General features: G+C 44.0%; 2 long non-coding RNA genes across 2 annotated transcripts in view; one reads left to right on the top strand and one right to left on the bottom strand.

Annotated features, from left to right (window-relative positions):
- The window catches only part of LOC143443392 (uncharacterized), a 42677-nt gene extending 36838 nt beyond the window's left edge, over window positions 1-5839 (bottom strand). The window contains exon 1 of the long non-coding RNA XR_013112346.1: window positions 5639-5839. This is a non-coding gene — a long non-coding RNA (uncharacterized LOC143443392). The remainder of the gene's footprint in view (window positions 1-5638) is intronic.
- The window catches only part of LOC143443393 (uncharacterized), a 33182-nt gene continuing 22259 nt past the window's right edge, over window positions 2814-13736 (top strand). Inside the window, exon 1 of the long non-coding RNA XR_013112347.1 lies at window positions 2814-3622. This is a non-coding gene — a long non-coding RNA (uncharacterized LOC143443393). The remainder of the gene's footprint in view (window positions 3623-13736) is intronic.

The raw sequence follows: 13736 nt of genomic DNA, 5'->3' as shown, positions 1-13736 counted from the left end.
TTCATTGACAAAATAAAGCAGTCTGTGTTTAGAGACATTTTAGGTTCTTTCTAGGCCTTTCATTCTAGAACCTTGAAGGGCATAGCTTTACATGGAATGGCCTTGGTTCCCAGTAATCCCACACAGTTTTCCTGGCTCCCAGGCTCTTGTCCTCTTGTGCACACACATCCACCTGATTTCTAGGAAGTGGACCGAGTGTGATGGATGTAGGTATCCTGGAAGGTGTCTGGGGCACATGGCTTATTTACATGCTCTCTCTCAGCTCTGTATCTTGGGGCTTCTGAGTCTCCCTGCTGAGTAGCAGGACTGGCTGGAAGCTGATCTGGCAGCTCGTTAACACTCAATTAAAGCTCCTCTCTACTGCCTGGCATTAACTTTTAAAAAATTTATACATGCAATTGAGGGAAGTAAAGTGCAAGTGTGGTTTTCAAAGCGGCTCGTGTGAGGGAGGCTACGAAATTGTTCTCATCTGCCCAGTGTTCAATTTTCAGATTTACACTTGCAATCGAGATGGAAATTAAAGTGTGGTTTAAGGTGAATGTGGGTGTCTTACATGGCACAATATTAACCACTTTATATTTATAAATGTAATTAAAATAGGATTACTTTGGAATTAAAGAACATGGGAAAGAAGAGATACATGCACTTTCTTAGGGATATGCTGTGTTCTCTGTCTATAAATTCTTGATGAGTGTGTTGCTACCAAACTCTTAACTTGTGTAGGGCAGTGAGCTCACAATATCCTGCAAGCATAGCAAAGGGACTCTTGTCACATTACCATTATTCCTCCTTGCCATGTTTTCTCAGGTTGAAGTCCAGGGCATTTGCTTCCTCTGGGGTTTGGGAGGGTGGACACTTGGTACTTGGCTTATAAGCCCTGTGGCTGTTGGTTTACCTCAGAGGTGTCTTAGGTGACACCCAGAGATCACTCTCTGCCTTCCCCTGGAGTTATGCATGGACTGGTTTGTAGAAAGTTAAAAAAAAAAAAAAAAAAAAAAAAAAAGGATTGCTGTGGAGCCTCTCTGTATAGCTGGCAGTCTGTTGACTTGAACCTTGTCGAGAGATTGCTATTGCTGTTCCTCCTATCTACAGAAGTACTGTCTGGCTACACAGGAATATAAGGATTGGGGCAGATGCTGGTAGGAGATATGGATCATCTCTTATCAGTCTGCAAATCTAACCAGTATATTTCAGAGCATCAGAAAATTCATCTGAAGGTTGTCTTTCTTGACTCTTAGCATTGCCAGGAATTCCTTAAACATTTCTTCCTTCCAGTTTAGACCAGATCTTTGAAAGCCACTAACTTTTCCAACTGTATAACTAGGACATTGTTGAACAATTCCAGAATAGAAATGTCTGATTGTGCTCTTGAGATGGGGTTGGGGTTGGTATACATCTCTGTGGCTCAGCTCTGCATGGCTTCATCTTCTCTGTATGTCTCCATCTTTTCTGCCTGCCATGTTTCTTTCAGGACAGGTATGTTGTCTTCTCTGTTATCCTCATTGCCAAAAACATCTCATTATTCCAGTGCTTTGTGGTGGTGGGTGGGAATCAGTGGCCGTGCTTGGCACTGTGTAACTGAGCCCCTGAATCACCAGGCATTCAGGTCTTGCCCAGCCCAGGTGAAAGATGCCCACATTGGTCTTTCCCTCATCAAGGCTTTAAGTGGGAAAGAGTTGGGAGACAGTGCTGCCTCTCATCTCTCCTGTCTATGATCTCAACCTTTTTATCATTCACTGCCATTTTCCGAAGTCTTTGAATTAAGACCCCTTTCTCCTTTGCCTCCCTCTAATACATTTGCATGCTCATTGAGGCGAAAAATTACATGATTTCAAGATTGCCCTGAGTCCTGTTTCAGACCTTGGGTCTAGTTAGCAGGGCCATAGATGTGCAATTAAGCTGGGACTCACTGTCCTTAACAAGGACTCTGAGCAGCTTCAGTGTGAGAGCTTCCTGAGAAGGCTTTGCTCCACTGCTCTGCAGCCCTGGGGTGCCTTTGTCTTATCCAGAGCTTCTGTCTAAAGCCTAGCTATCCCAGGCGGGGTAAATCTGTAGGAAAACATGGTGTAGCGTCACAATGCATCATGGTATGCGAACAGCTAGAAGGCTGAGGGAAGGGAGTTGTCCCCTGAAAACAATTCTGTCTAAAATGTTCAGAAGAAAAGGTTAGGCCTAAATCTTTGGCAAGAAGAGTCAGACTAGCTATTAAGAGAGACAAACATATCAGATGAAATCATTGACTGCTTTTCGCTGAGCCTCCTGTCAGCGCCAAAGCGCCGGAGCTTCCAAAAATACCCGAAAGACAACGGGCTTGAAAATGAGGGATTCAGAGTGGAAAGATAAATGAGAAAATAGGAAAGCCTTGATTGTATTTTATGCCATCCTGGATGGGAAGAGAAGCATAAACAACAATACTTCATTAACAATGGATAGGGGCAGGACACAAGGCAGGGTCAGGTACATGACTAGACCAGGGCCCCTTTAGTTCTGGGAATGAGGGACATGGCTGAGTTTTCTTTTTTCTTTTTTTCTTTTTTCTTTTTTCTTTTTTCTTTTTTCTTTTTTCTTTTTTCTTTCTCCTCTCCTCTCCTCTCCTCTCCTCTCCTCTCCTCTCCTCTCCTCTCCTCTCCTCTCCTCTCCTCTCCTCTCCCCTCCCCTCCCCTCCCCTCCCCTCCCCTCCCTCTCCTTCCCTCCCCTCCCCTCTCTTCTCCTCTCCTTTGTTTTTTCTTCTTTTTTCTCTTTCTTTCTTTCTTTCTTCCTTCCTTCCTTCCTTCCTTCCTTCCTTCCTTCCTTCCTTCCTTTCTTTTTTTAAAGAATTATGTATTTAACGTAGGAGTGCTCTATCTGCATGTACACCTACCTGTGTGCCAGAAGAGGGCATCGGATTCCATTACAGATGGTTGTGAGCCACCATGTGGTTGCTTGGAATTGAACTCAGGACCTCTGGAAGAACAGCCAGTTCTCTTAACCCTTGAGCCATCTCTCCAGCCCCAGGCTGATTTCTTTAGGTCAAAGGGTTTGCCTTGGCAACTGGGAATACAAACTTTTAGCAGCCGGATGGGTCCATGTTAATTAACATTTCTAGTGACCAAGCATCCCAGGCTTTCTTGTTTTCTGTATCTTTATATTGTCTGTCTCACCTTTACTTCTTCCATTATTTCAAAGTCTCTGCAAATCTTCGGTGACTGGAGGCACTGAGCTCACCAGTCAACAGGTTGGAAATTCTTCTGGGATTTACTCAGAGGATGAGAGAACCCACTTACTGCAAATCTCTCTAAATTAACCTGACTGAAAAGGAAAGCCAGGCTGAGCTCCCTGGTTTTGTGGATAATTATTTGTGAATAGTTTTCCCTGTTCATCCAGTGAGAACTGACGGGGTACTTGCTCAGTTCCTGACCTTGTCTCTTGTGGGCCTTCTTCGCAGCTGGAGAAATCCACTTCAGGGATATGCCAGGCAACTGGAGGAACAAATTTTGCCTGGAAGCCTTGAGCCTCTGGGCTGTGGGCCAGAGGTTCTTTCCTAACTGAGCCTGGTCACAAGGGTCAGGAGAATCAGATGCTACAAACAGTTCCTTGCAGTGGATTGCTGATCTCATTTCCTGGGAAGCACTAGAAGTTCTTGGTAAGAGAGAGTAAGCTTGATTTTGTGGTGTTGTTAGCTGAATGTTGCTGTCCCCCACTCTCCACCCCTCTTTTTTCCCATTTATTTATTTATTTATTTATTTATTTATTTATTTATTTATTCAGCTTACATCCCAATATCAGCCCCTTTCTCCTTTCTGTCCCTCCTCACAGCTCGTCCTTCATCTTTCCCTCCTCTTCTCCTCTGAGAATGAGGTGTTCCCCAGCATCCCCCTACCCCTCCCAGCCCCCAGTATGTCAGTCAAGTCACTGCAGGACTAGGCCCATGCTGCACCCTCTCTCATTGAGGTCAGACAAGGGCAACCAATGAATGGCCCAAACTGAGACCCATCTCACGGGCAAGAACCAATCGCTGACACTGTTAACGCTGCCCCTCTCTTCGTGACCTTTCCTCTTCTGAAGAGATCTGAACTCAGCCTCTCTGATTGTGCATGTGCCTGCTCCCTGCTGGCCTTTGTCCCCAGAAAAGCAGGGAAGCAGAGAGGACACAGCCAAATGTGTGCGATGATACAGTTCTGTGTGGTATAAAGGGGGGAAGAGCAGAGCCAGAGGGACAGAGATGGGGTGATTGGACACGGATACAATTTTGTTGTTGTTTATAAAGTTCAGACATAGTTTTTAAAAATTTTTAAAAATTAGATTAGTATACAAAGTAACAAGTTTCATCATGGTGGCTCCATATGTATGTGTCGTGCTTTATTTTCCTTTGTCCCCTCCCCCACTGCCCTTTGCCCCCTGCCCCATTCCAGGTGGTTCCCTTCCTTCCTACAGTTAGTCCCTCTGTTTTCTTCTCATGCAAGTTCTCTTGCTCTCTGTTTATTAGCTCCCATAAGATCTTAGCCATTGCTTTTCATGGACTCCTTTCCAGTTTCAACACCAGTGTTCTTAAACAGAAGAAACATCCACAGCTCCAAGTTTCAAAAGGCCCCTTCCGTTATGGTGAGGACATCTGAGAAAGAGAAAGTGGCCTTCACCAGGCATGGTGTCTTTCAGTGCCTGGTATTTATTTAGACTCAGCAGTCCCAGAATGGAGAGAGCTGTTTGCTGTTCACAAGCCAGACACTTTAGGGTACTTGAATATTCTGTCACAGAAGCCTAAATGATCCAAGATAATAAAGTACTCTCTGCTTAAGATTTAAATTTCTTGTATTATGTGCATGAGTGCTTTGCCTGCATGTATGCATGTGCACAACACGTGAGCCTAGCATCTGTGGAGATCAGATGAGGGGATCAAGTCTTATACCTCGAGTTATGGGTGATTATGAACCACAGTAAGGGTACTGGGCTGTCAACCTGATCCTCTGAAAGAGCAGCCAGTGCTTTTAACTGAGCCATTAGCTCAGTCCTACTAGTCAGTATTGAAACCAGGCAGCTTAATCCATTATGGTTTGTGATACTATCTTATTTACACCGTGCATTTGACCGGCACAGTTCTGTTCCTCTTGTTTCCCTTCAGTGGAAAGGCTGGTGCTCTAGACTAAATCATCAGTAGCATGAACCAAAAGTGATGTAGGAAATTGCTTGCATAGCAGGTAGAAGGCCAAATCAGCAGTGAGAATGGCAGTCCCTAGAGTGACAGATTTATGTCATCTCTCTTCTAGACTGAAGCAACGTGAGGGCAGTGCCCCTTTTTTTCCCTGTATCTGGTACCATGTCTGGTTCACCTGTAGGTACTTAACACCTATCCGTCGTTATCACTGAAAATGACAAATACCGGAATCCCTCTTGCCCACCCCACACATGGAAAAGCAATCACTGCTTGGGCTGGTATCAATTCAGACCACAGCCCTGCTGCTGAGACAAGAACTTTGCCTTATCTTGAAGCCTTACAGCCACCGGGAGCTGCAAGCCAATGTAATTTGCTGGTGCTTTTTAAGTCAGTAGCAGTTTTTCAGCAAACATATCAAACCCTTAATGGGGTTTTTGAAAGGAAATCTCCTGTTTGAAGTGAGAAGGAAAAGAAATAAGCAGTTATTATTCCATTTCTGTCCTTTACCTTTTAATCTGGGGGCCGAGGAGAAGGTGAGTGAAACCAGGGTGGGTAGAATGATTCCTCAAAGCAAACACGTTTGCGGTGGAGAGTCAACCTCCTGCAGTCACTGGTGTGCTGGGAGCCACGTGGATGAAATATTAAATATAAGGCAGCCGTAACGTGGTTGCTGCAGACGTAATCAGATGAGTAGTTAAAGGCCTGGCATTCTTTAGGGAAACAAATGATTGATCAACCCTGCAAAATAAATAACCTGGCTCTTTGGCTCCACAGAGCAAGTTTAAATATTCAGTCTATCCCTATGTTTGTGAAGGGCTGTCCTCATCTGACTTTTGGTTGCTTGTGAATTTTGGAAGGATTTCTCAAACATGCCCTTTTAGGCATTTTTTGATCCAGGCTACGGATGCAGGGAGTGCCATTTAATATTCTTGTTCTGTCCCCTGCTTGGCACGAGGCTCCTAGGAGTCAGTGATAACATACAGCCATTGGGGAGGCTGTGCGTTCTTTGGAGGACAGTGTTGGGGTGGGGGGCCATCTGGGCCAATGGCATACAAAGACACCCATCCTCGTGTGTATTTGCAGTTTGGAAGCAGTGTGTTGAACACAAAACAGGATATGGTTTGGAAAGTGCCTGGCTCCTCATGGCTACCAGGAAGTCTAGAATGCCTAGAAAGGCTGGGGGGGGGGGAGGGGACAATCTATGTGGTGAGCCGTTATTAAAAAAATATTAAAAATCCTGGCTGGGGACTTTTTTCCTGCCTTAGACACACATGGTCTTTATATTCTTATTATGTCTTAGGCAGCACAATGGCTGGGCAGCTGCCTAACCTCCATGCTGTCAGAATCTACTTTCCTGTCAGTAATCCCAAGTTATCATTTACTATTGACTATGTTCCATCATGGCTGCTCTTAACTCCAATTGGGCCACATTTTCTTGGCCAGTAGCTCATGGCAGCTCTCCTTCTCACTCTTGTATGTTCTTGTATGATCCAGGGTAGCTTCCTTCCTGCTCCTTCCCTCCTTGTGGTCCTCTCTTCCCAAGCCCTCGAAAACCCAACCCCACCTCTGTTTCTTCTGCCCAACTATTGGCTCTTGGCATCTTGGCACCAATCACAATTAACTGGGGCTAGGGTTACTATAGGTCTTACCTGCAGACTCTCTCTCATCTTTAGGGTAACTAGTCTTGGGAGCCCAAATTAGCATTAAAATATAAGCAACATTAGGTCAACCCACTACAGTGAGCACTTTGTATGAGGCAGGTGAAGGCTGGATTAGAAGTAATAATGTGTTGTTTCTCAAAGGCAATTGGTGTTCAGTGAATCCTACCATTGAAGGTGGTCAGTTGCTTCTGGGTACTAGAGCAGGGTAGATGATGGCTAGGTCTTCACAAGCCTTAGTTGTCATACATGTTGGCTTACAGCAGGTAGAAGCTGTAAGTATCCATGACTGATTTTGCCAAATACCCACCTCTAGTCTCTGGTGGCACAGGGGTTGACATAGCAGCATATAGACACGATCCTTTTAAGTTGCTGGAGCATCTAGTATCCGCCCCCCCCCTCTTTGGAATCAGCTCTGAGTTTGACTGAAGGCTACTGACCAGGATCTCTAGGAAGGGGTTGGTTTGGACTCACTGAAATGACAAGATGCAAGGGTTATGAAGTGCTTGTATGTTCTACTGTGTAAGTCATGTAAATAATGGTGTCCGATAATGAGTTGTTTCATTCACTAAAATTAATACACACATCTTAGGTACTTATTATATATCAAGCTCTCTGCTTAAACCATGGAAAACTATGAGAGATGTGGCCTTAGGCTCCCAAAGCAGTAGATAGCTATTACAACTCAGACTTTACCCATGGACCTCTGTACCAGCACATACATATTCTGAAGGTGGTGGCTAGTAGAACGCTTACAAAGAGAGAACCCCTGAGGTTAACCATAGGAACAAGTGGGATAAAGAACCAATGCATCATCATTAGGCATTTAAAACTAGTTATAGCTCTGAGGACCTAGGAAGAGCAGCAGACTTTTGGGGTAGAGTCCAGACTATTGCCGCCTTTGTACTGGTGTGTTTGTAACTAGGCTTATCAAGTCCAAGGCAGTTTGTGCTGAAAAGAGCAGATGAAGAGGTGGATCTTTCTTTTTTGGGTCTTGCTCATCCTTGGAAATGCAAGAGATGGCACCTTACAGCCTCAGACACAAGAAGGGCTTACTCACTTGGCTGTGTGCTTATTATTTCCCAGTACCCGGGAAAAGGGTAGAATGGAAGGTGTGTGTGTATGTGTGTGTGTGTGTGTGTGTGTGTGTGTGTGTGTGTGTGTGTGTGTGTGTGTAGTGAGGAGTGTAGTCTTCTCTGGGATGCTCACATTAGTAGGAGATAGAAAGGTGTGGGGGGTCAACAAGATGAAGAGGTTATGAAAAGGCTCTGATGGCTCTCTTTCCTGGAATGACAGCTGGTAGGCAGCTGGAGAGATATTGTGTGTGTGTGTTAACAGCCACAGTGACTGGGTGTTTATTGAATTGCTGTGGATTTTCTAAAAGCAAAGCAAGCATACCAAATTGCTGCAAATTACCAAGGGCTTTCCTAATGTCTGATAAAAATACTGTGAACGTTTAAGGACACAGGCTTTGCAAATGGTTCTGAATGTGGCAATAGGGCTCTTCCTGCCTGGAGGACAAACACACCAGTTCTTTAGAGCAAACCCAACAGGTAGGAGAATGGGAATCACACCAGAAGGTGGCTGCTTCAGATTCAGGCTTGACCTCCTTATCATCAGTTAGCCTTCTTGCCTGAACAGATAAGCTCCTGATGGTTCACTGCCTCTGTGAAGCAGGTGCCTCAATCTGGTGGTGATGGTACAGCTTTGGGTTCAAGCTTTGGGTACAGCAATGGGCAAGAGGATGGACTGATTCTTAATGGCTAGGCTTAATGATTCCCCGTCTTTCTTACCTTTCTGTGTTTTATTCTTTTTTCTGCTGTTGGGGAATAAGAGTATCTTGAAGAAGGATCTAGAATAGAAAAAATTTATTTGGAAGATAAACCCCTCCACAGCTCACACCTGGTTTCTTCAGACTCAGGCTAATCCTTACCCTTGCAATGGTTCTGCTGTTCTGTCTATTTCCCTTCCTGACTTGGTTGTGTTCTTTAGACAGAATTGAACCATAATTCTTTTGTCCTAAGGAGAAAAGCAGCACTGGCCTCAGAGGCTTTGTGCTTCCAACCTTGTATAGAAGACCAGTGGAGAGTTGGGACTCTGTGACTTAAATTATACCCAGTTTAAAAATCAAAGGAATAACTATTTAGGGTCCAAATATACTTTGGGTTGAATTAGTTCAAAGCATCAAAAAAATCGTTGGAAATATTTGAAGAGCACAGCAGGTGGATCGGTTTGCATTTCTTAACCTGTGTCATTTGATGTTTTGATTCCTAGGAGGCTTGAGGAATCTCACTGCCTTCCAGCAGTTAAAGTGCATCGGGAATTCTATACTAGAATTGGCAGTTTACAACAGAATTTCAGGGATAGGCGTTCATCTTCCTGTTTGATAACTTTTTGTGATTAATATCATTACCTGCTTGTCTCAGCTTGCAATTTGTATGGCCAGGGTGGTATGTCATTAAATACCAAGAAGACTGATTCTGTTTTGAAAACACGGTATGCTTTTGTGGAATATCTTGGCAGGGAGTCCAAGGTATTAAACTTTGAATATAGTCAATGAGTGACGAGAGGGGGCCAAGTGCTTTGGGAGAAAATAAAGGCTTCCTGAATGTTGGGTCTACAAGGTCCAGAAGTGACAGAGAGTATGCCTGAGAGGGAGCAGACAGAAGGACAGGGTGAGATTGTGGAGAAAAGGCAGGCAGAATTGCAGGTACTTCTCTTTGCACCACTGTGCACCAGCCCAGCCATGGCTGGACTGGATGAGGAATGGGGGGGGGGGAGGGATTACAATGAGCAACTGGACAGGATAAACAGATGGTTTTCCTCAAAACATAAGTAGCAGTCAAAAGCAGAGCCAGCTCCTATTAGAAGCAGATAGACCTCATTAGCAGCTTCACAAAATGGTGCTCCAGGACCCACCTGATGATTACTCCTTAACCAGGATCTATTACCTAGATAGAACAAAGGCCAGATAACACTCGTGGTAAAGCATACTTTTTCTTGGGGATCAGACTTTAGTGAACATGGCTTCTGTGGGTCAAGGAAGGGCTCTAGATGTATCTTAACTTTCATAAGATGTGATCCCATTTGAGAAGTAGGAACAAGCCATGTTCTAGATGATTATGTCTGCAAAGGCCATGGAATCGAACACTTATGTATGACCTTAAACTCTAGTTACTGCTCTCCTTAACTGTAGGCTAGGGCATTGGATTTTCTGAGTTCTTTTCATCTCTTAAATGAACAGCTCATTCTTTCATATTACATATCAAATAATTGAAGGTAAAAAGTTAAGAGAGAATATTTATACAATCTTCTGTGCTCATGGCTCAAAGACACATTTGCCTCTAGAAAAACCTATCCATCTGTCTTTTCATCTGCCTGTCCACCTATTCACCCATTCATTGATCCATTGATTCATTGATCCATTGATCCATCGATCGATCATCCATCCATCCATCCATCCATCCATCCATCCATCTATCCATCCATCCATTCATCCATCTATCCATCCATTGGTCCATTGGTACTCTTAATAATTCATTCCTTGGCTCAGTATTGAAGACTTTGGGTACATTCAAACTTGTATTTTAAGCTTTATCAACCCCATATCTGTCCTGAGTATTTGGCAAACTTTAAGTGCTTCAGCATTTGCCAAGAGAATGTGTGAAAGGTAACCTGACCACCTGTTTCCTAAGAACAACAGGATGGAGAGTGGTTCCACTCCATTCTAGTCCATTTCCCTAATTTCTTGGCAGTTGCACATATTTCAGCGCTAAATAAATATTTGTTAAAGGAAGGGAGGAATCTGCAGCTGCAGTTGTTTGTGTTTACACATTTCGGCCATATGCTTGTATATCATCTCCTTAGGCAGTGAAGTAGAGTGGGGAAACCATGAGGAGTCTGGAGTCACACGCCCTGGCTTCTCCCACACGCTGCTTATAGCAAGCTGTGTACCTTGGATAAATTGTGTAGCCTTTCCAAATCTCCGTTTTCTCATCTGCAAACTCACACATCTCCTTTGTTCCCTTCCAGCTTTATAGGTGGACATGAGGATTCCAGATTTAGGAAGACGGGTTAGAGTTAGGAAGTGAGAGCTACCATAATCTTACAGACGGGGGCTTATTGTGCCCACCACAGCTTTAGGGAAAGAGTTGTATGTCCCTTATAAAGTTAGCAGATGTTTTTATTTCTAATAATAATCTAATTAGTGGGTCTCACCACCTACTGTCACAGAAATGATGATGTGCCAAGTGTGGTTATGCATGCTGTACAGTTACATTAATCTTATTTGTAACTAATTTACTTAATGAGTAAACAAACTAATTTTAAGCTGCGAGTGGTCACACATGCCTGTCACCCCAATACTTAGATAACTGAGTCAGGAGGGTAGGATTGTCAGCTCAAAGTTAGCTTAGGCTATATAGTGAGTTTAAGGTGAGCCTGAATAACATTATGAAAGCCTACTTCAAAAGAAAAAAAAAAAAACAAGAAAGGTAACGCATAGAAAGCAAAATGAATGTAACATAATCCTAATTGATTAAACATGGTGGTTATCAACTTAGTCCCACTTTTTGTAGTAGAAAGCTAGGCCTCACAGGAGGAAAAGCATCAATCTATGGTTACCAGCTAGTAAGAGGCAAGGACAATGTCAGAAGCCTGAGATCTGGACCGCCCCGCTGTGCTGCGGTGTACTTGACAACCAAGTTATGTTCTGTGATGGCTAAAACTGACTATAAACCATGGTTCCTACCACGAGGTTCTCCCAGCCTAATTGGGTACATGAAATATTTAGTGAAGGAGAAAATGGCAATAAAGCTACAATGTGAGGTGTAGCTCAGGAAAGCCCATAACAGGCACCTCACTTTTCTATAATGTTTTACACCTTTCTGAGTGTTTTTAAATCCATCATCTCATTTGCTTCCCATAATAGCCATCATTATTTATTGAGGGATTACTATGTGCCAGGCATTGGCCTAAGTGCTTTTCTTATATTATCTCAACCAAGCCTCCCAGAAAGCCTATTATAGAGACATCATTTCCGTTTTAGTGTCAAAAATTCAATTCAACTCCTTCATATAAAGAGTAAGTGAAGAAGTTAGGATTGGCTTCAAGCACAGCTGACTCTGAAACTTGTAACGTCATTGGAATGCCACCTCTTTCTTCTTCCTCCTTCTGTCTCCCATCCCACTGTGGATGTGTTCTCCTCTGTGCTGGCTTCACTGTTATCCAAGTTATTTTCTAGGGTGGCAACAGACCCCCGCAGACTAATGGTATCCGTCCTGTAAATGACAAGCATTTCTAACAAGTGTCTGGGACTAGAATCCCTTGCATGCCTTAGGGCAACCTGCAGTAGTCAGACTGCTGAATTGCAAGAGTGGGTGCAACCCAAGGCTCAGGACCAGCTCTGTAAGTCCTGGGAAGGAACCAACCCAAGAGGAAGCAAGGATGATGGTCCTATAACAAATAGAGGATAAGGGATATGGACAGTTGAGAAGTAAGTGTACAGTCTACTGGTGAGGAAGTCGGCTCCGTTAGCTAGGGGGAGAAAGGACCTTTGTCATCAGCTAGGACCTTTGCCATCAGCTAGCATAGAAAAGGTTTGTCTCAGGCAAGACAAGTGTGATTTAGGTTTGATAAATACCTTGCTTAATATGTCTAGGTCAGTGGTTCTCAACCTTCCTAATGCTGCAACCCCTAATACAGCAACTCATGTTGTGCTGACCCTCAACCATAAAATTATTTTCATTGCTACTTCCTAACTGTAATTTTGCTACTGCTATGAAACATAATGTAAATATCTGATATGCAGGATATCTGATATGAGACCCCTGTGAAAGGGTCACTCAATACCAAAGGGGTCTCAGACCACAGGTTGAGAACCACTGGTCTAGGTGGAAGGGCATGCCCTAGATTCAGAGCAGTGCTTTCTGGCAGCTGATGGAGACTCCTGACAAGGTATCTCTGATATCTTAGTAATGCCTCCCTAAATGATTTACACTGTATTGTCTATCAAATCTCGAAGCCTGGGCATGGGACTGCAGCTTCTAGTCTACACGGAGCACAGACTTGGGATTTGGAATAATTGGAAAGATACATGAGTGGTTCTTGCCAGGTATCTTCTTGCCTGTTATTTTCAGCATAATTAATTAATTAATTGGTTAGTTATTTTTTTCCATATGGAGTCTTCAGAAGGCATGTGTGTTTAGATTAGGGTCAGAGTGTTCTCCCCTCATGCCATCAGCTCCACACCCACAACCAGGTTAGGGAGTCCACTTTGCCTTGTATATTTGGACTTTTACCCAGAGACAGGGATTCAAACCCAGGGAACAGGAGTGACTTGAATGGGATTTCAACCTGTGCTTCCCGCTGTGGTCTCAAGTCTCTTCCTTACTTTAAGCCTCAGTTTCTGACATGTTTCTAAGAAGCACCAGTAAACAGAACACTGTGGCCAACACCTGCAGTTCAAACAGGTGAGAGGTGGAGGCAGGAAGATCAGAGTTCAAAATCATTTTCAGTTCAGTTCAGAATCATGAAGCCAGTCTTGGCTAAAACCTCTGTCAAACAAACAAACAAACAAACACCTCAGATAACACCTACAAGTTTCCGATTCTACAGCCATGTGGGTTTGGTTTCCTTGCGCTCCCTGGCAGACCCAGGAGATTTCTCTCTGTGGACGCCTCAGGGACTGAGGGTAGGGGTATCAGAGGCCAAGTGTGGGCTGTTCTCTGTAGCCCCCCTTTTCTTGACTTTGTAAGGCTTCTGGGCCGGCTGCCCTTCACTCTTCCAAGCTTCTTTTCAACTCTGCAGCCAGTCTTGCTGTCTCTTTCCCACGACTCTCTTCTGTGTCTTCTCACTTATCTCTAGCTGACTGGTCCCTAGTTTTCCAACTAAGAAAGAAGATGCCTTAGTGTGAGCAGAATAGAAGCCAAAGGCCAATGCATTGGGCC

Source organism: Arvicanthis niloticus, chromosome 8 (assembly GCF_011762505.2).
Source record: "Arvicanthis niloticus isolate mArvNil1 chromosome 8, mArvNil1.pat.X, whole genome shotgun sequence".
Lineage (NCBI taxonomy): Eukaryota > Metazoa > Chordata > Mammalia > Rodentia > Muridae > Arvicanthis > Arvicanthis niloticus.
This window is presented reverse-complemented; position numbering and strand designations above follow the sequence as displayed.